A 19,987-nucleotide genomic window follows, 5' to 3' on the forward strand; every position below is an offset into this window, starting at 1 on the left:
AAGAGATTCAGAAGGCGATAAGCAGGCTTTTGTATGTAGGTATTAGATTAGGGCTAATTAGCTTGTGACTCATAAACGTCTATTGTCCTACAGATGTGGGAGGAAGGGTGGAACCCCTCAAGGTTTTATCACCCCTGTTATTGTGTGGCACACATGTCATAGTGGGGGGTGATTTTAATTGCATTTTAGAACAGACAAATAGGCAATCTAGCTCTCAAGTGAAATTAGATTCAAATTCACTAGTTCTACAAAATTTGGTAAAGGTATTTTAAAAGTTTCTGATGCATTTAGAAGACTATATCCCAGAGCTGCAGGCTATACAGGACCTAGCCAGGGAGCCAGCTCCAGGATTGATTATTTTTGTATCTGAGATGCATGTAGTTGTTGTGATCACCCTTCAGCCTGTCCACAGAGTGGAAGGAGGTTTAGCCAAGGTTTGTGGATGCACAATATACACTAAACCTATCAGATAACAATGAAGTAAAAAATCATGATAAAGAAAATGAACACAGTGGTTATCTCTACTGTTCTTGTATGGATCTGAGTAGTGGGAGGAGGTTTAAGTGTGGAAAAGGTTTTTTTATGGCAGCAGGGAAAAGGAGAGCAGAGATGTAGAACAGTCTTGGAAAGGAAACAAAACACATTGCAGAGTCTTCACACTGTGCTGTCCAGAGGTTTTGAAGTAATCAAGATAAATGCCCCTTTAAATACTGATATTCATAGCACAGCAAAAGAGATTAGTCAAGGTCTTTCCTGTTAAGAAGCAGACTACAATTCTTAGAAGAAAAATGAGAAGTGTATGCACTTTCTTTTCAAGCAAGTTGTAAGCTCAACGTCTGTTAAGGAGAGAGTGGTGGATGAGGAGGGTAGAGAAAGGATAGATTCTTGTGTCATCCTGTCTTTTATTGAGTACATGTACTCAAAACTGTACAGCCCTGCTGCGGTGGAAAATGACAAAATATAGCATCCAGTCTTTCCCTTTGTGCATTTAAGAAGTAGGTTTGGGAAAGGCATTTAATCACATAAACAGCTGCAAAATGGAATATGGCCTTAGACTTCAAGAGAACGGTGGAACACACTTTAGACAAGGGATGGAAGTGATGAATTGGGAGCGTAAATTAACAGTTATCCATTTATCACTAAGAAACTTAGCAGTGGAATGATAGGAAAAGATAGAGACATCACTCCAATGGGGATGTCCTACTTATTAAATGAGATACAGTAGTTATTAAGATGGAGCTCTTATGGATTTTCGGGCTTCCAAGCTCCCACTGAGTAGGTAGGTATTCAGAGCACGAGGTATCGGACCCAAGCTCAGTATTTTACATTTTCTTACAAATACCCTTGACTTTATGGAGTGGTATGTTTCTATGGGAACAGAATACAGTGATTACACAGTGGCTTATCAACACAGAAATTGCGGTATCAGATACCACAAGAAAGCCTTGTCCCTTGCACATTAGCTTTATTTTTATTATGACATGACAGTGGACTTGCTACAGTATGTAGAGGTCAGGTCATTTAAATTCTCTATGGATGTGTTTGCCCAACAGTGATCTGTTGACATTACTGTCCATTACTTAAGTCAAAGCTCTCAAAGGGAGACAGCACTGTAAATCACTTTCTCTTCCTGCTTGTCTGACAAGTTTTTGTTTTTGTATTTCGGTTTCTGAAAAAAACAACAGATACACTAACTCACATTGTCTGTTTTTCATCACGGATGTTACCAGGACTGACTAAGCTGTATCCAAATCAGCAATTTATACCAATAAAATAACTAAACACTTTAAAATACAGTCATGCATGAATTTCAGTGTTACTACAAGTGTACGCTTTTGCTTCTGTGACTGGTTGAGTTTTGTCTAGTGACAGCTTACAGCAGTGTTTTTAATGGTAACAATATTTGATGGTAATCGCCAGTTCTCTAACAACAGAATCTGCACTCTTCAGAGATGTGATTAGAATTTTACATGTTACATAAGCAAGAGCATAAAATAATGAACATCGATAGTATACCGTATGACTGCAGGTGCCTGAAAATCAATATTTCGTACAAGGCCTAAATTATCTGCTGAGTCATAACAGCAGTCATACAGTAACAGGTCCATTCACCTGCAGGTCTGATGTACATTAGCAGTGTTAAAAATTAAAAATATACTGTTCATTGCCAGATGTGAAAAGAATATCCATAGTTTTTTAGTTTTGGTTCCTGTTTTATCTATTCAAGTAGTTGACCTTCTGCTTGAATGTTTCTGACTGTTAATCAGTGTTGCTTCTGTGACATTATGAGTAAGTTATCTTCTCATTTAGTAAAAATGATTTACTCCTAATCTTACATTTCCTAAATATCATTAGTAGCTCCTTCTAAATATATTTCCCAAAACTGTACAACTGAGAAAGCCATCTACTGCTTTCAGTCTCTGTTGGACAAAAAACAACTATTGTACTTTTATTATCAGAGCCACAGCCATGATTCCCCAAAATTCATAACATGAAGTACTAATACATCTTACTGTCAGCTTAAATTTCCATCAGCTGCTGCATTAATGGCAATGTTTCAAATTCATGTTGTATTAATCTTTAACAACATAAAAATAAAATGAAATACCATTTCTCCCAGGACACAGACGTACGGAATGAATCATACCATAGTGCAAGCCTAAAAAACGCCTCGTTATGTGATGTGTGCAGCAAAGTGATGATTATCTAAAGTTGTGTTCATGCTCAATTCATTTGGAGTGTAATTTTGCACTCTGAACAGTTTTTATCACGTTTTCCACATGCATAAGGATCAGAATGTGATTCCTTAAAGAGCATGTACCAAGGTTCAGAAAAGAATACCATGCTGTTATAACTGAAGTGCTAGGTTTTCTTTGTCTATGGTTCACAACCTGAGCAGTTTTTAAACTGAAGTTTGAAGTCCATCCCTACAAGGTGTCAATGGAAATGGAATTAACACTCAAAAAAGTTAAAGCTGAGAGTTATTTGTTTCAATCATTTGTTGGAAAAAAAAGCATAGACTGATTCAAGCAGCATTGATAATAGAAATAAGGAAACTGGCACAAGAAAAGTTGAGATGTGTCACTTGACCATTGATCCGAAAAGGTGTGATGTGACCTGAAAAGGCTTAACAGACAGCTATTGATTCCTGCGACTTGGGCAGGATCTACCAAACATTTGACACCAACAGGGCAATACCTTACCTATGAAGGAGCAATAACTATGTTCTAAAATGGACACATTGCATTGAGGTTTGTTTAGTTTTATAGTACCTCAAGAAGAAATTCATCCAGTGTAATCAGGTGAAAATATGTTGGACAAACTTATATTTCACCTTCAGTGTCAGCCTCTGCCATTAGGCATTTAGTGACTTATAGTCTTGCCTGGGACTGGAACATGATAGGCCAGGCATTGATTCAGACATTTGTATGATCAATAAGACAGGGCTGTATAACTTGTATTTCCAGCATAGACACACCGTTCTTTTGAGATTATTATAATATACTGTATGTGAAGTGCCCACAATCAACAATTTCAGCATTATCCTGATGGCTGGTACAAGTCATCACTGTCCTGATACTCATAAAAATATGTTATGGTGTTACTAAAGCTGGCCAAGCATCATTACATTGTGTGTGGCATAGCATTAGTTTAAAATGTAGAACTTGATATGTTATTTTTTATTGCTGGAAAAGAACATAAAGTGAAATGAGAGGTCTCTCAAGTGGCACAGCTACTAAAGTTTTATGGTTTACAGGTTGCATCCTGTAGTTTAATGCCAATGAAAACCTTAACTATGTCATTAGCCAGCTGGTGTTCTGATTCCCCAGTTGCCAGCTCATAGTTATTGGAGAATCTACAGGGTTGGGCAGGCTTCAGTCAGCCCTCAGCTTGCCTTGTGTAATATAGGCTCCATGGGACTTTCTGGCTAATTGTGAGCTTGCAGTATCATCAGACCCATTATGGCCATTTTTTAATGCACGGTGTAGCTTTTAGGATGAAAAAATGCAAGTGGCTTGAAATTGGGTGCATGGGAAGGTAACATTCTTTATTCTCTGCAAACTTGTTCAGCAAATGTGTACAGTAGTCTGAACAGTGAGCCAAATTGATTTGAAGTTTCTGATTCTAATTTATATATCATTTTGAGAATGGTTTTTCGGATGTTTTCATGTGGTCTTTCTTATGGGTTCTTACAATAGCAAATACTTGTGCTGAAAGGGAGGTTTTCCTCAACTTGTATATGTTTTTAACCTGCCTCCTGGATAAGACCAGGGACAACTGTTAAACTGATCTAGTTAGGCAAATAATTAGGTGAGTCAAGTGACTAAGAGCACATTTGGAATGAAAAAACAGAAGACCCTGGAGGAATGGATTTGGTCTCCCTGGTATAAAACATCTGAGATTCTTTTCAACTGTTAATCAATGTTGTTTAGCCTCTCAGCGGGCTGGAGATGACCAGCTTGTCTAGATAATATAATACAGATGTTGCAGGCACCTTGCCCAACTGACATCTTATATTAACAGGAAACCATCACAGAGAATGGGACTGGAAAGAGGACTGGTGACATGAACTGTACCTCATAGTCTGTTCTAACAAAAGGAATGAAGAGAGATTAGATTAGATTGGATTTACCTGATTTATGATTTACTTACCTCTAAATACAAGACATTCTGTGCCCATTTGCTGTATATTAAACCAATGTCATTTATATTAATCCCAAGAGTATGTACAATAACGTTACTGAAGAAATGGATTTTACTTTTCTTTACAGTGCTAATCCTGCAGCAGTAACATTCTGTAGTGTGATAACTCTTATTACTGTACATACAGACCTCATTTTAATTATGTCATAAAAAGAAAAATGTGAAAATGTGTTGTACCCAAAATGAGAATGATATAATTTGGTATAGAATATTTATTTTGCGAGATAATTTAAGATAAGATAAGATCACTTTATTAACCATATACAGTTTCTTGAATTAGGAATTAGTCTTTTTGCATACCCCAGCTTGCTCTCCATGAGACACACAGGGAGAGAAGCTTGGGGTCAGAACACAGGGTCAGCCATCATACAGCACCCCTGGAGCAGCTGGGGTTAAGGGCCTTGCTTAGGAGCCCAACAGAGTAGGATTCCTCTGCCAGCCATGGGATTTGAACTGGCAACCTTCCAGCCACAGGCACAGATCCTTAGCCACAGAGCCACCGCTCCGCCCTATATAATAATAATAATAGTAATTGCTTACACTTATATAGCGCTTTTCTGGACACTCCACTCAAAGCGCTTTACAGGTAATGGGGACTCCCATCCACCATCACCAATGTGCAGCATCCACCTGGATGATGCGACGGCAGCCATAGTGCGCCAGAACGCTCACCACACATCAGCTATCAGTGGGGAGGAGAGCAGAGTAATGAAGCCAGTTCATAGATGAGGATTATTAGGAGGCCATGATTGGTAAGGGCCAATGGGAAATTTGGCCAGGACGCCGGGTTACACCCCTACTCTTTTCGAGAAATGCCCTGGGATTTTTAATGACCACAGAGAGTCATGACCTTAGTTTTACATCTCATCCGAAGGAAGGCGCCTGTTTACAGTATAGTGTCCCCGTCGCTATACTGGGGCATTAGGACCCACCTAGACCACAGGGTGAGCACCCCCTGCTGGCCCCACTAACACCTCTTCCAGCAGCAACCTTGGTTTTTCCCAGGAGGTCTCCCATCCAGGTACTGACCAGGCTCACACCTGCTTAGCTTCAGGGGGTTGCCAGTTGTGAGTTGCAGAGTGATATGGCTGCTGGCCATATATATGGCCAAATAGAAGAATGATGAAGAATTTAGCAGTTTTACAGGATGATGAAAGACTGCATGCTTATCCTACAGAAACCACCCAAGCAGTCAAAAGATTAATAGAAAGTAAAAGGAACATACCCCCACCAAAATCAGAGGAAGGTAGTAGCTGGGACATTTGCCTACACTATATCTTTATCTCTTAAGTTCTATATGTCTTATCCACCATTTTTTGTCTTCATTGAGATCTTATCTGTAACCACTTAGTAGGCTGTACTTCCTGCTCTGCTTTAAGACAGACAGTCCCTGTGAGATGTTTAGAAGAGACATATGGTGACACGCAGTAGGATAGAGTCAATTAAGGCTGTGCTCTCAGGAGGTAAATAGTGAAACCTTTGCGCTACCAGGGAGAATTGAATTCATTAAACAGCATCGCTGCAAGGGCCCAATCAGTAGCACAACATTGGATTGTGATTTTACAGTACTTCATTTCAACTAGCAAAGGCTACAAAGCACTTTGCAACTTGTAGGTAAGCAGTGTGTCTGTTACATTTTCATTAGTAGTTTTTGTGCTGTCCTGATGAAAATGTGAGAAAACTCCAGCTCATCCTGGCTTTTTCAGAAACCCTGTTTTACAGCTGAGCAAAAAGCTTTGAAAGTTTCCCTTGTAATTACTGTCGATTTGAAATGGAAAACAGAGTATCAGTTTATAACTTTCTATTTGTTACTTCATATCTGCTTGAGTTTTAAGTCAACATTAACACATTAAAAAAAAGTTAAAAGTTAACACATCGAAGATATAAAAAATAAAGAAATGCTTTGTGGAAGCTACTAATAACTAGTTGTATTTTCCCCTTGCATGAAATTAGTTTCAAACATTCTCTACTATGAAACTAATTCCTTCATGAAGAAAGATAAAAAACTAGAGTGTGTGTTAATAAGAGTTTTGAAATTTAATATGTTGTAAGGGGCATGTGGGGGGGGGGGGGGGGCATTGAAATGGTTGAGAAAATGGGTGATGAATGCCGATAAGAAAGTTATTAATATTATGATAAAACAGGCAAATGATAAGCTTTATTTGGTGGAATGCTTCCAGCAAAGAAAACAAGTACCCCAAAACACCAGAAATCCCTTGAATTGGCCCTTTATTATCTCAGGAGTGAGTCATGGAGTGGATTGCAGAACTCTTTCTTAGGTCCACTTTAACTTGTTTTAACTCCCATGGCTTATGGCCAGTTAATTCCATCTGCTCCTTGGATCATTGCTCGTAATTTTGGATCATTGCTGGTTTGACTTTGAGAATAAGGTGAACATTATGATCATGTTGTTGTTCAACCACTTCATTCTAGTGCAACAAAAAACGCATCATGTCCACAAGAGACTGGAGCTTTCACCTTTAATTTATCAAATGCTGCAGGATATTCACTACTAATGAAAGGTGTGACGCATACTGTGTACACACACGGGAAATTCACTGAAAAAAGTAACTCCAAACTCTCTTGATTCTGGAGATACAGGCAGAAAATAAAAAGAAACACCCAATGTAATCTAAGCTATGAAAACTCGCGAGCTGTGTATCATTCTGTAGAGCTTCCACAAGGCTCTGTGTGTCAAAGATGAGAATAATGATGTACCAATAAAGGAGACTGAATGAGCGGTTTACAGCTCCTGCAAAAGGTAGACAACTTTTAGATACACTGTAATGAAATACTACAAGCTCATCTTTTCCAATTGTTATCATATTAATTCTCTACTGTGTATTACATTGTAAAATAATGTTTTATTGACTACTTTGAAGTTTCCATGTACCTATGAGATTTTAGATAGTCCCCTGTGATCCACAGTAAATAATATTGATTCAGAATACTCACAGAACTGAAAATAATCATATAGGCTTCTTTTTTTTCATTGTGACTGTGGAGATATATTAACTCAGTGACTGCACAGCAATTCACTTGCAATCATAAAATGATGCTAATATGTTTATATACAGTGGTGTGAAAAAGTGTTTGCCCCCTTCCTGATTTCTTATTTTTTTGCATGTTTGTCACACTGAAATGTTTCAGATCATCAAACAAATTGAAATATTAGACAAAGATAACACAAGTAAACACAAAATGCAGTTTTTAAATGAAGGTTTTTATTATTAAGGGGAAAAAAAATCCAAACCTACATGGCCCTGTGTGAAAAAGTGATTGTCCCCTAAACCTAATAACTGGTTGGGCCACTGTTAGCAGCAACAACTGCAATCAAGCATTTGCTATAACTGGCAATGAGTCTTTTACAGCGCTGTGGAGGAATTTTGGCCCACTCATCTTTGCAGAATTGTTGTAATTCAGCCACATTGGAGGGTTTTCGAGCCTTAACCGCTTTTTTAAGGTCATGCCATAACATCTCAATCAGATTCAGGTCATGACTTTGACTAGGCCACGCCAAAGTCTTCATTTTGTTTTTCTTAAGCCATTCAGAGGTGGACTTGCTGGTGTGTTTTGGATCATTGTCCTGCTGCAGAACCCAAGTGCGCTTCAGCTTGAGGTCACGAACAGATGGCCGGACATTCTCCTTCAGGATTTTTTGGTAGACAGCAGAATTCATGGTTCCATTTACCACAGCAAGTCTTCCAGGTCCTGAAGCAGCAAAACAGCCCCAGACCATCACACTACCACCACCATATTTTACTGTTGGTATGATGTTCCTTTTCTGAAATGCTGTGTTACTTTTACGCCAGATGTAATGGGACACACACCTTCCAAAAAGTTCAACTTTTATCTCCTCAGTCCACAGAGTATTCTCCCAAAAGTCTTGGGAATCCTCAAGATGTTTTCTGGCAAAACAGAGACGAGCCTTTATGTTCTTTTTGCTCAGCAGTGGTTTTCGTCTTGGAACTCTGCCATGCAGGCCATTTTTGCCCAGTCTCTTTCTTATGGTGGAGTCATGAACACCTTAACTGAGGCAAGTGAAGCCTGCAGTTCTTTGGATGTTGTTGTGGGGTTTTTTGTGACCTCTTGGATGAGTCGTCGCTGCGCTCTTGGGGTAATTTTGGTCGGCCGGCCACTCCTGGGAAGGTTCACCACTGTTCCATGTTTTCGCCATTTGTGGATAATGGCTCTCACTGTGGTTCGCTAGAGTCCCAAAGCTTTATGCAATTTTTATGATGGTTGAATTTTTGAAGGCACTGCAGGCCTTCTAGTGGAAGACAAATAGAAGAATTATCCATTTAACCAATTCTCCAACATCAAATGAACAAAATGAATAACTAAGTACAAGTAGGCTTTGCAGCTGGCTCTGAGCAACACTGTCATGCAATTGTGGGCTTAGAATGCTAGTTGTGGGCATAAATAGGCTACACAACAAGACACACCGGAAAGACATGAATAATCACAGGGAACTAGGAACAGGACAGAAGAGCAGTGTACTCTAGGTGTACAGGGCGTGACAACTACTAAACACCGGGGTTGGGACAGAGTAGTGTTTAGGGCTCATGGGTTCACTAATGTGGCCTTTGCTATTTTATTTTTGAGTAAGATATTGTACCATGCATGATCCAGTGCACCCTGCTGTGTGCATAAGTTACCAGCATTGCTTTGGAGTTAAGCTGCACTGTCCTAGCATTCCAACCAGGTACAATTCTTGCACTCTGTTAGCTTAGTTATACAGAAAGCAGTATAAGCTCCAATCCCATGAGGTCATTATTTGACCTAATGGTCCAGTCAATAATCTGAACAGCAGGTTATCCTCACTGGACTAATTAATTAATGTAGCACAGAGCAATTTGTGGTGTTGTCTCTGAGTGTTTTGAGAGAAGTGCCAAAATCTCACATGAACACTATGTATTGTATTTATACAACACTTATGATATAGTTCTCTATATGTATGTACTTTATAATGAAAAAAAAACAGTTGATTTAAATATTCACTACATTTTTGCTAACAAATAAATATTCATACAGCAGATTATAAATACCAAAAAGGAGGTAAATATTAACATGTAACATGGTAGTTTTTGACTATTTAGGGGGACATTTAGTCTAAAAATGTATCAAAAATACAGTAACACATATAGTTTTTTTTAACTCTGGAGTGCTGAAAGCATATGTATAGTGATATTTATCTGCTGATATTTACCTACTTACTCATACAGGTATGTTTAACATCATGTAGTACATGAAAAAAACATTTACCCTGACATCGTACAATGCCTTTTACTGAAGAATTACCTCAATAGAAGAGAAATGTAGGCCCACTGTCACGGACGTCCAAAGGGACTAACCGTGGGGAACAGGAGAGCGGAAAAAGACCCATATGCGTAGCGGCGAGACGGGAAAAAGGCCTGGGCTCATTAGTGCAAAGAGTTCAGGAATGCCGTATAGAAACCTATGCCCTCAGGGAGCGGACGTGGGGCGCCCTGGTGCTAGGCGGGTCTCAGGACATCCGAACGTCAATGCTGAGCGAGGACAGAGTGCAAGACCCGGAAATATATAGCCCAAGGGAAAGAGAGGGACCAGAAGGACAGCAGACCGGAAACTAGGGACAGGACAGAGAAGGAGCGCCCTCTAGCTACAGAGGGCGTGACACCCACGACTACCAATAGATGGAAGAAAAAAATGTGTCTTTCTCCCTTTGTTCTTACGTTTCTCTGTTTGTATTCTTTCACTCTGTCAGCAGTCTGGGGGGAGCAGAATGGGATTTTCTTTTTAATTTTCTTGCTTGAAGATAGAAAAAATATTTTGTGCTCACTTCATGTTCCTCAGCTGTGACCAAAACAAAAGCAGATTTGATTGTAGTTCACCACCAAACAGCTACTGTTTGTAACTCAAATCCCTGGTTGTATGGCTGTACATTACATTACACTCTGCCCATGATTTCCATGATCAATCAAGGTACAACATCCAATTTCTCTGCAACCATTAGGAAAATACTGTATTAGTATGATAAATCAGCCTTCCATCCACCTGCTCATGAGTGAATAAGCCTAATGTAACAACAAAACCGACATTGTCACACAGCAGGTTCTTATCAAAATGTTGGAGTTGCTCAGCATACAGTATGTGCAAAGCAGCAGGACTCAGTAGCCTGGCTCTTCTGAATGTGTTTGTGCCATTGCTCATGCATTACAGAGACTGGCTTAGAATGATAGGCATAGATTCCACACAGTGTTCACAGAGATAAGCCCAGAAGTGATGGGCAGACGGGGAAGAGATCCAAGCATTAACAGAGGACTGAATGTTCTGTGTGTAACGGATTTGTTTCAACAACACTGACTCAATGGCTAATTAGATGGGGTTTTGTATGCATGCACCTTTACTGTGTATGTAGTACAGACATGCAAATTATTAGAATATGTGAATACATATATTTATGGAGTTTTGAAGAACACAGAATGCATTGGGCACAACTAAAAATTGTTTTTATTTTAGAAACAACATCATACTCAAGATTATGAATTACAAAATGATTGAAATGTCTGATAAAGGCATTCTTGAAGATTGTTATTCAGACAATTATCCTCTTGAGATACATAACCACCTTTTTTCCACAAGAAAATTCATAAAATAGCAGAAATGTTTGCTGTGATTGTTTTAATTCCATAGAAAATTTAATAAGTTCTATGAAAACTATGAAAAAAATCTATACAAGTCACTATTTCCCCTACAATTTCACATGTGAAATTTTAAAGGCATCAGTACAATTGGACATTTCTGTAAGTAATGTTTCAATTCAAAATAATTTTCTATTGTATTAACATTTCTTATGGCCATTTAAGCAAAACTTCAGAAGGAAAGTTTTAATTAATTTCATTACAACTGCTTTGGAGTCAAGCCTCCAATTGTAACTGCAAAAATGTATTTTGTTAAAAAAATGGTTGCTTGTGACAAATGGCTTATGCATGCCCTCTGCACACGGCTTCTTATGAGGTCTTTTATAATCACTATTCATTCACGTATCTGTCAATATCATCATTCACGTTTACCATCATCCTTCAACATATGGTACAGAAGAGGACATTAATTTAGTTTTCTGTGTTGAATATTGTCACTGTTATTGAGTGTATGTCTTACTTGTTGTGGATCCATTTGTTTTCCTTATCTCCTGTCTTTTCTACCATTTTGTATGGAAATATAGGCCCTGACTGTCACTGGAGCCGGTCCTCCTGTCTCCTTCTTTTGTAAATATTGTTTTTCTTGCATCAGAGAACTTAAAGTAATGGACACTTGTTCTGCATTATTTTAGGCTCTTGCCTTTTTGTCTGACTTCTTTCACAAGTGCATAACCTTTTTTTGATGAGTGTAGAAATGGTATTTATAGTGTCGTGAAAAAGTATTTCCTGATTTCCTCTATTAATGCATATTTGTCACACTGGATGTTTTCAGATCTTTAGACAAAATCTAGAAATTAGATAAAAGAAATCTGAGTGAACAAATAACACTACATTATTATTATTTAATGTATTTAATAAACAAAGTTATCCAACACCCATATCCCATTTGTGAAAAAGTAATTGGCCACTTAATAATTGGTTGTGCCACCTTTAGCTGCAATAACTGCAACTAAACACTTGCTATAATTCTTTCACATTGCTGTGGAGTAATTTTAGCCCACTCTGCCTCACAGAACTGCTTTAATTCAGACACATTGGTAGGTCTTCAAGCATGAACTGCTCATTTCAGGTCCTGCCACAGCATCTCTATTGGGTTTAGGTCTGGACTTTAACTAGGCCACTCCAAAACTTTAAGATTGCTTTTGTGTTTATGATCAGTGTCTTGCTGCATGACCCAACTACGCTTCAGCCTTTACGGACGGATGACTGGACATTCTCCTTAAAACTTTTCTGATGCAGAGCAGAATTCATGGTTCCTTCAGTTATGGCAAGTTGTCCAGGTCCTGAGGCAGCAAAGCATCCCCACACCATCACACTACCACCACCATGTTCGACTGGTGGTATGATGTTCATACTGTGGAATGCTGTGTTTACTTTATACCAGGCATAATGGGACCATTGTCGTCCAAAAAGTTCCACTTTTGACTCATCTGTGATTAGAACATTCTCCCAAAAGGCAAATAAGAGACAAGCATAAAAGTTCTTGCTACTTTCCCATGAAGCCCATTTTTGCCCTGTCTCTTTCTGATTGTGGAGTCATGAACACTGACCTTAGCTGAGGTAAGAGAAGCCTGCAGTTCTTTGGATGTTTTTTTAGGATCCTTTTTGACTTCCTGGATGATTTTATGCTGCGCGTTTGGAGAAATTTTGGCCACTCCTGGGAAGATTCACTACTGTTCCCAGTGTTTTGCATTTGGAGATTATGTCTCTCACTGTGGTTCGGTGGCTTTGTAACCCTTTTCACACTGATAGATATCAACAACTTTTTTCTGAGCTCCACAGGAATTTCCTTTGATCGTGGCATAAGGTGCTTGTTGAATCTTTGTGCTGGCAACTTGGGTCAAAATAAGTGAGGTTTATATTGAGCAGGTCTGGTTGTAATCAAGCCTGGCTGTATTCAATCAGCTGACTCTAAATTATCCCTTTAATTGGATTGATTGGGGCAATTACTTTTTCCCACAGTGCCAGTTGGTGTTGGATAACTTTGTTAATTAAATAAACGAAATAAGTAAAAAATGTGTTCTTTGTTCACTCAGATTCCCTTTATCAAATACTAGATTTTGGTTGAAGACCTGAAAACATTCAGTGTCAAACATTTGCAATAACAGAGAAAATCAGTAAGGGGGCAAATACTTTTTCACTATATTAGCATATTAGGTAAACAAATTTGCTAAAATCCCAGAGTTTTACATTCCAAAAATTACACATTTTGAAGACATCGTACTAAACAAGAGTTCCGGTTCTTTCTGGAGTAGTTTTGTGATTGTATTGGAAATCCAAATTAAATTCTTAAATCAGTCTTTAACAACACAAAATGTTAATTTAATAGGTTACAAACTTCAGCTTACTAACCTTCTAAACTGTACACTGTTTTACCATTTATAAACATAGGACAGTTTTCAATTAAAATGCAAGTGAGGTAAGGCACTTTTTGTAATGTTAGCTATATCTGCATTTGCTGACCTACAGTATGAGTTACTGGTATATTGCTTTCTTGTTTGTTTTTTCAATTAAATTTCTGTTGTACACACTGCTCATACACTTCCAGAATGTGTGAAGCTCCCATTGCTAATTCTTGATGATCTGGGCTATTTATTGTTTCCCCTGACAGGTAGCTTATGTATTATATAAACTAAACGTAGTACAATATAACCTAAGCTTATAGAGACAACATTGGAAGACATTTATTGTGAAAGCCAAATCAGAGCAAATATGTTTTCCACTGCATTCATTTTCCAACACCCAAGGAGCACCAGAACTCCTTTAAAACTCCTCATTCTTTAAACGATAGCCCCTAGAGGGTCAGCATTCTGCTGATGATGAGGTTTTTGCAGACTGGATGACTTTTAAAAAATGGAAAAATCTATTCCTGTAATATGTGAGTATTTGCCATGGTGATGGGTTGTCATAAGTGTCCATTAAGGATAATCTCTGGATACAATCTATAGGCCATAAACACCCGGAAAAATAGCTGACACTTATACTGTTTATGTTTTAGAGAAACAACTTAAGGAGCAGTATTAATTGATTATGCTTTGTGTTCATATGTAGACCATCTGAAGTCAGTACTGGTAATTCCATGAGATTCTGAAATGCATGACTGTGGAGTTTAGCTGGAGCAGAACAAATCCGAATGAGTTTTGTTCCTGCTTTCCACAAGCAGGAAATGATTCAAAGGAAGTGGTGCTTTTGAATGCAATGAATCGAAAGGGCTTGCTCATTCTCTTATATGGTCTTTGAAAGCAATGGATCATTTCACACAGGGTATGAGCCAGGCTTGTTCAATCTCGGTAGATCTTTAAGAGCAAATATTTTTAGTAATGAAAGCTTAAACAGCTTACATGTAGTTAATGGAATATACATACTAAGGGCAGAGTTGTACAAATGTGTGGTGAATCGACTGCCCTTAGGAGGCACAAATAGGATAATTTCATTTGCCTTTTGTGCTACAAAATGTAATCGTTTTTCTTAGGATAACCTGGATGATTTCACTATGATTTACTCTGAGTTGCCTAGACTGTTTACCTCCTTTCTGCAGTGAGAAGATATACAGTACTTCTGTGTTGCTAGGCTGTGCTTTCCTGGTCTTGAGGCTAACTCATCCTGTTAGCTCTGGTAAAACCAGCGATTCCTGTTGCTTTGCAGTGCACTTCTACATCATTATTCCTGGCAAAATAATTTAATTCCAACCCACATGACCAGAACCTGTGACACATTAGTACAGCTTTTTAAATATATTTTCAAGCTGCTGATTCCCTAAAGATCCTACAGCTCCTGTTCACCAGCTCATTCTGCAATTTAGAACAGGTTTGAGTTTTCCCACCCTCTTGGCTAATCCTTTGTTTTCAGGAACTCCTTTCCATGTCATTTTAACATCCTCTTCCTTCCCTGTTGGTTATCCGGCACAGACTGACTCACTTTGTATCAGAAACCTTAAGAGGTTCTCAAATTTTTGGGGGTCATAAATAATTTCACAGGAATTTTATCTCAATACCTCCTTTCTCCCTATGGATTTTCCTACTTAGGGGCTCACACTAATTTAACACCTGTTTCGAGTTATTTTCAGTTCTTATTGTGAACCGCAAGCCTATGTTTAAGCTAAGATGTTTGCTTTGTTCAAAGTTTCCTCTCCCTCTTTTAAAGTTACTTGTAATTTAGAAGAGTCAAGTATATATATTACATATCTCAATACAGTATATGAAATTAAACAAGCAATTGATGTTTTTTTAATTGAATTTCAGTTTGGGAAACATGAATCTGGCCATAGCAAATACCTATGTGACATAAAGTTAAACCTGTGAAATAAATGTTTATTTAAAAAACGGAAACAAAATCCTGAAATCAAAATACTGTATCTGTACACTGTGAAGTCCTCTGTGTAGCCTTTTAGTACACAATATCTGTAGCTGGAAAATATCACAATTTTCAGTAATACATTAATACATGTATTATTTCAGTAATACAGTAATACATTGTATTACTCTGTTCAGTAATACAATCGCAGTGTTATCTGATTGTTATCAGCCCTGTAGTTTATAAAATATTCAAGTTAATTTGACAAATATGGGGAGGTGAGATAAAAAAATGTGTTTCATTTTATATACTAGCTATTTATCTACTCATTCTTTATAAGAACTAAAACTTATTTCTGTACTTTGGAATTTTCAGCAGACACACCCTTGTTATACTACAGTATATACTGCATATACTGTACTAGAGCATGGAGAAATCCAGTATCTATTGTGCCTCTTCTGGGCTGTGGTAAGGTCATGGTATTTACTGTAACTGCTCTTGGACTCTTCCCAAAGGCACAGGGCCGCACTGCAGATTCAGCGTTTTTCTTCATTCAGTACTCTGTCACTGCTTTAGACTGAAAGCTCACCTGCTGTTGAGCAGACACAGAAATGAGAATAAAGACAAATTGCTTATCGTCTCCAAGATTACAGGTTATAAATTAACAGTATTCTCCTTGAGGAGGTACTTTTTATTTTTATTTTATTTTTTTATTTTGTAAGAAAATTTAATATTTTATATATACCCTTCTGAAGGGTAAAAAAAATCTCTATAAAAGTTTTTCCTTTTTAGTATATATATTACATATCTCAATACAGTATATGAAATTAAACAATACATACTTTTGTTTGCAATATTATAGCATACAAAAGTATCGTCTCATGTCTGAGTACTATGCTCACATTAGCCCCTTCATAAATCTCACAAACCTGTTTTCTATAATGGCCAGGGAGAACTGCTTTGAGCAACTTGAAGGGTGTTATGTGTTTTAGAAACTTTACATCCAGTCTATAACCCTTTACATGAATGCTATGGTTTCAGTAAGGCAAAAGCACTCAAATCTCATCCTTTACAAAATAACAAAAGGTTTTCCAAAGATGTACGGAAGGTTAAATCTAGAAGACATCAGCCACTCTTGGATCCATCTTTTTCATTTATTTTGTCTTTTCTTACCTAAATGAGACATACAGCACAGTTACCAAGTACTGGCACCCTTGATAAAAATGAAAAAATAAACAGCATAGGTAATGAGCTAATTTTCCATCATTATTGAAATATATTTTACTTTATTAATGATTCAATGAAAATAACAAAATTCACATTTCTCAAGTTATGAATTTATTTTAAAAATTGGAGTGCCACAACTGGCAACCTTGTGTTAGTGCACATTGTGCACTGTCCCATTGCAAGGATAACCACACTGAGCCCAATGAAGAGAATGGTTGAAAAAGCAAAGAAAAATCCAAGGACCAAAGTTGGAAAATTACGGCACTTGTTAACAAATACCTTTTTCTCTGAGCAATTGCATTAGAATACAAGAATATAGTTTTTCCATATATTTGAGCATAAAATATAGCTCATTACCTATGTCGTTTATTTTATACATTCTTTTTTGTTTATCTTTATCAATGGCGCCAATATCATTGAAGGCAACTGGATCTGCACTTCCTGTAAGACATAACATTGGGATATTATGATTACACATAACGTTCTATACTGTATAGTTAGTCTAAATCCCACAGCTCCTGCTAGAATTCTGAAAACACTATTTAGTAGGGGTATCTGGGAAATAGAGGTGACTCTGTAACTGTCGAGCAGTAATTCTGCCACATCTTTTTAAATGAAATTTAATCGCAGTAGGCTAATAAGAAATGCAGGGGTTGTCAGCAGAATTTGCCAGCAACACTAAGGCAGCCGTAATGTAATTCTTATGTGTAATCAGACCATGAGGTAGAGGTGGTGTGGGCAGTCTCAGACATCTCACCTTGTCAATATTCTTCGCCTTCAAGGGGAGTATCTTTTAAAACTTCTTGTTTGATTTTTCCTCTGTTATATGTCAAACAGCTATATTTGTGTTTTCTCTAGCATTTTTTTTTTGTTTTATTTCAGGTGGTTGTACCTGAAACAGCTCTAACTGATGAAGAATTGTTTTTACATAACCAAACAATTGAAAACAATTCAATTTCCTTTTGTGCTAGATATACTTGTATTATATACTTGTATTCCACAAATCCCTTACCTGAGCTTTTAGTAATCACGTCTGACTTAATTTAATTTATATGCCAATTGATTATAAATGCCCATAATTGTAACTGAAATATTACATTTTTTCATATTGTACTTACCACCATTTCCACACAGTGTGCAAACGTGACTTTTGAGGGCATTCATAAATCGTCTCAGAGATAGAACTTTGAAAAATGCCCTTGGTCTGTAAATAAAATATATTAAAAATGTTTTAAATGTGAATGCAAATGTATATATTTAACAAAACAATGAGCACAGAAGGTGCTTAAATGAACATAGACTTTTCTAACTCCTGGTGATTCAGTCTGAATTCAGGCACCGAACAATGCTTCCTAATGAGTAGATCTCTGTTCATAGGTTTGGAGCATCTGGTGCTTGTTGTTCCCATCCTTTCTTATAATGATTCATTATTTGATCATGATAATGAAGCAACCGTGACACGTTACAGCTGGGAAAGCTCACAATTTCAGATTCAGGGTTAGTAACTGGTGCCTCTCTCCATGGTGCTGAATGCATTTTTTGCAGTAGAAATGATAAGTATTGTTGTTCATTGTACCTTTGCACATTGTGTTTTTCTTTAAAATGCTGGGTCTCACGACTTTATTGATTTTTCTTCATTTTCATATCAAGTCCTCTATATGTTTCATTGGGAAAATTGGTGTTTCCTGGCAAGGAACATGTGATATGTTTGGAAGAGCTGCCAATTTGTTTGAGTCTTCTTATTGATGTTGTAAAACTTCAATATCTATCATCTCTTGTCATTTCTCTGTGCCCTGTGAAAGTACATTAAGAAGATTATTATTATTTATTATTGTTCTGCACATTTGTTCACGAGTGTCCTTGGTTAACTAGCAATCTCATAATGGAGCTGTTTTTAAATAGTTATAGCAACATAGGGGCTATCCTTGAGGGAGTGCGTTCATTGCAGTGATTTCATTTCTCTGTCATCTATTTTGCCTCTCCCTAGCTCTGTGTCTTAAAATTGCAATGACTCATTCCAGGATTTCTGTTTTGCTGACATTTAACAGAGAAACAGAGAGTTTCTCTGCATGCTTGTGAAAGAGAAATTCCATAATTGTTTATGATTTATAGATTGCTTTTTTTAAAGCTTGGAAAGAAATGAAGCAATAAAATCAATCTTGTTAGTATTTTCTGCTTCATTTAGACAGGAGTGCAGATTGAAAAAGAAGGGGTAATTGGATGCATGAAGTGAAATATTTTAAGACCTGCCTCTTAGGTGATGCTAGGAAAATTCAAGCCAAAAAATCAATTAATTGGTTCTTAATCAGCAGCAACTCAGTACACAAAAAACATACCGTGATATTACAGCTTCTGTAATATGGTATGCTATCTATGGTATGCTTTATCCAGTCTTTCATGATCAAAAATTCTTTATGAAATCTGAAAAAAGATCTCCAAGTTGATTTTTGTATCTGCTTAAGCTTCTCCATGTGTTTTATATTTCCTGATTCAGATGTTGCTGTTAAGAATTATCTAGCAAGAGAAAATGTAAATGCTCCAAGTGAAAATTAGCACATTATCAGTAATTCAGTGCTTCTCTAGTAGTTATTCCACTCTAATATATTTGAAAAGCAAGCTGTATTGTGGAGGTAAAACTTTCCAGGCGTTTACTGATTGAAGATGATACTGGAAAACCAGTTGATGAAACCTCATTATTTTTAGAGCTCAATGGTCTGAATGCAGGCAGGGCATTAAGATGCAGGGCTGAACACTCTGCAGTCACGCTGGTCAGGCTGCAGCTCTTCTCTAATGGTAAACGATAATGCTTGTTAGTGGTCCAGGCTGTCCTGACAAATACCTTTTTCTATCAGCCTGTGCCTGCTGAGTGCTGCAGAGCTATGGCAAGCAGCTGTAACATTGACCCTGTTTTTCATTGACGAAGTGCTCACAACAGAATGACCGATGAGGATATGCATGCGGTGTGTGTCTCTGCTTTGACTTTTTGTCACTCACAGAAAGGCATAGCATGAAAAGACAAGATTCGGCTGGCTATAAAGACAAAAGTCCAGACACAATGAAGAAAAGAATACGCACAGAAC

The 19,987-nt window shown here is 37.5% G+C and overlaps 1 protein-coding gene across 1 annotated transcript in view; it reads left to right on the plus strand.

The window, feature by feature from the left end:
* The window catches only part of bicd1a (BICD cargo adaptor 1a), a 118,423-nt gene that overhangs the window by 44,998 nt on the left and 53,438 nt on the right, over window positions 1-19,987 (plus strand). The gene's annotated exons all lie outside the window — the stretch shown is intronic.

Source organism: Atractosteus spatula, chromosome 8 (assembly GCF_055471065.1).
Source record: "Atractosteus spatula isolate fAtrSpa1 chromosome 8, fAtrSpa1.hap1, whole genome shotgun sequence".
Classification (NCBI taxonomy): domain Eukaryota; kingdom Metazoa; phylum Chordata; class Actinopteri; order Semionotiformes; family Lepisosteidae; genus Atractosteus; species Atractosteus spatula.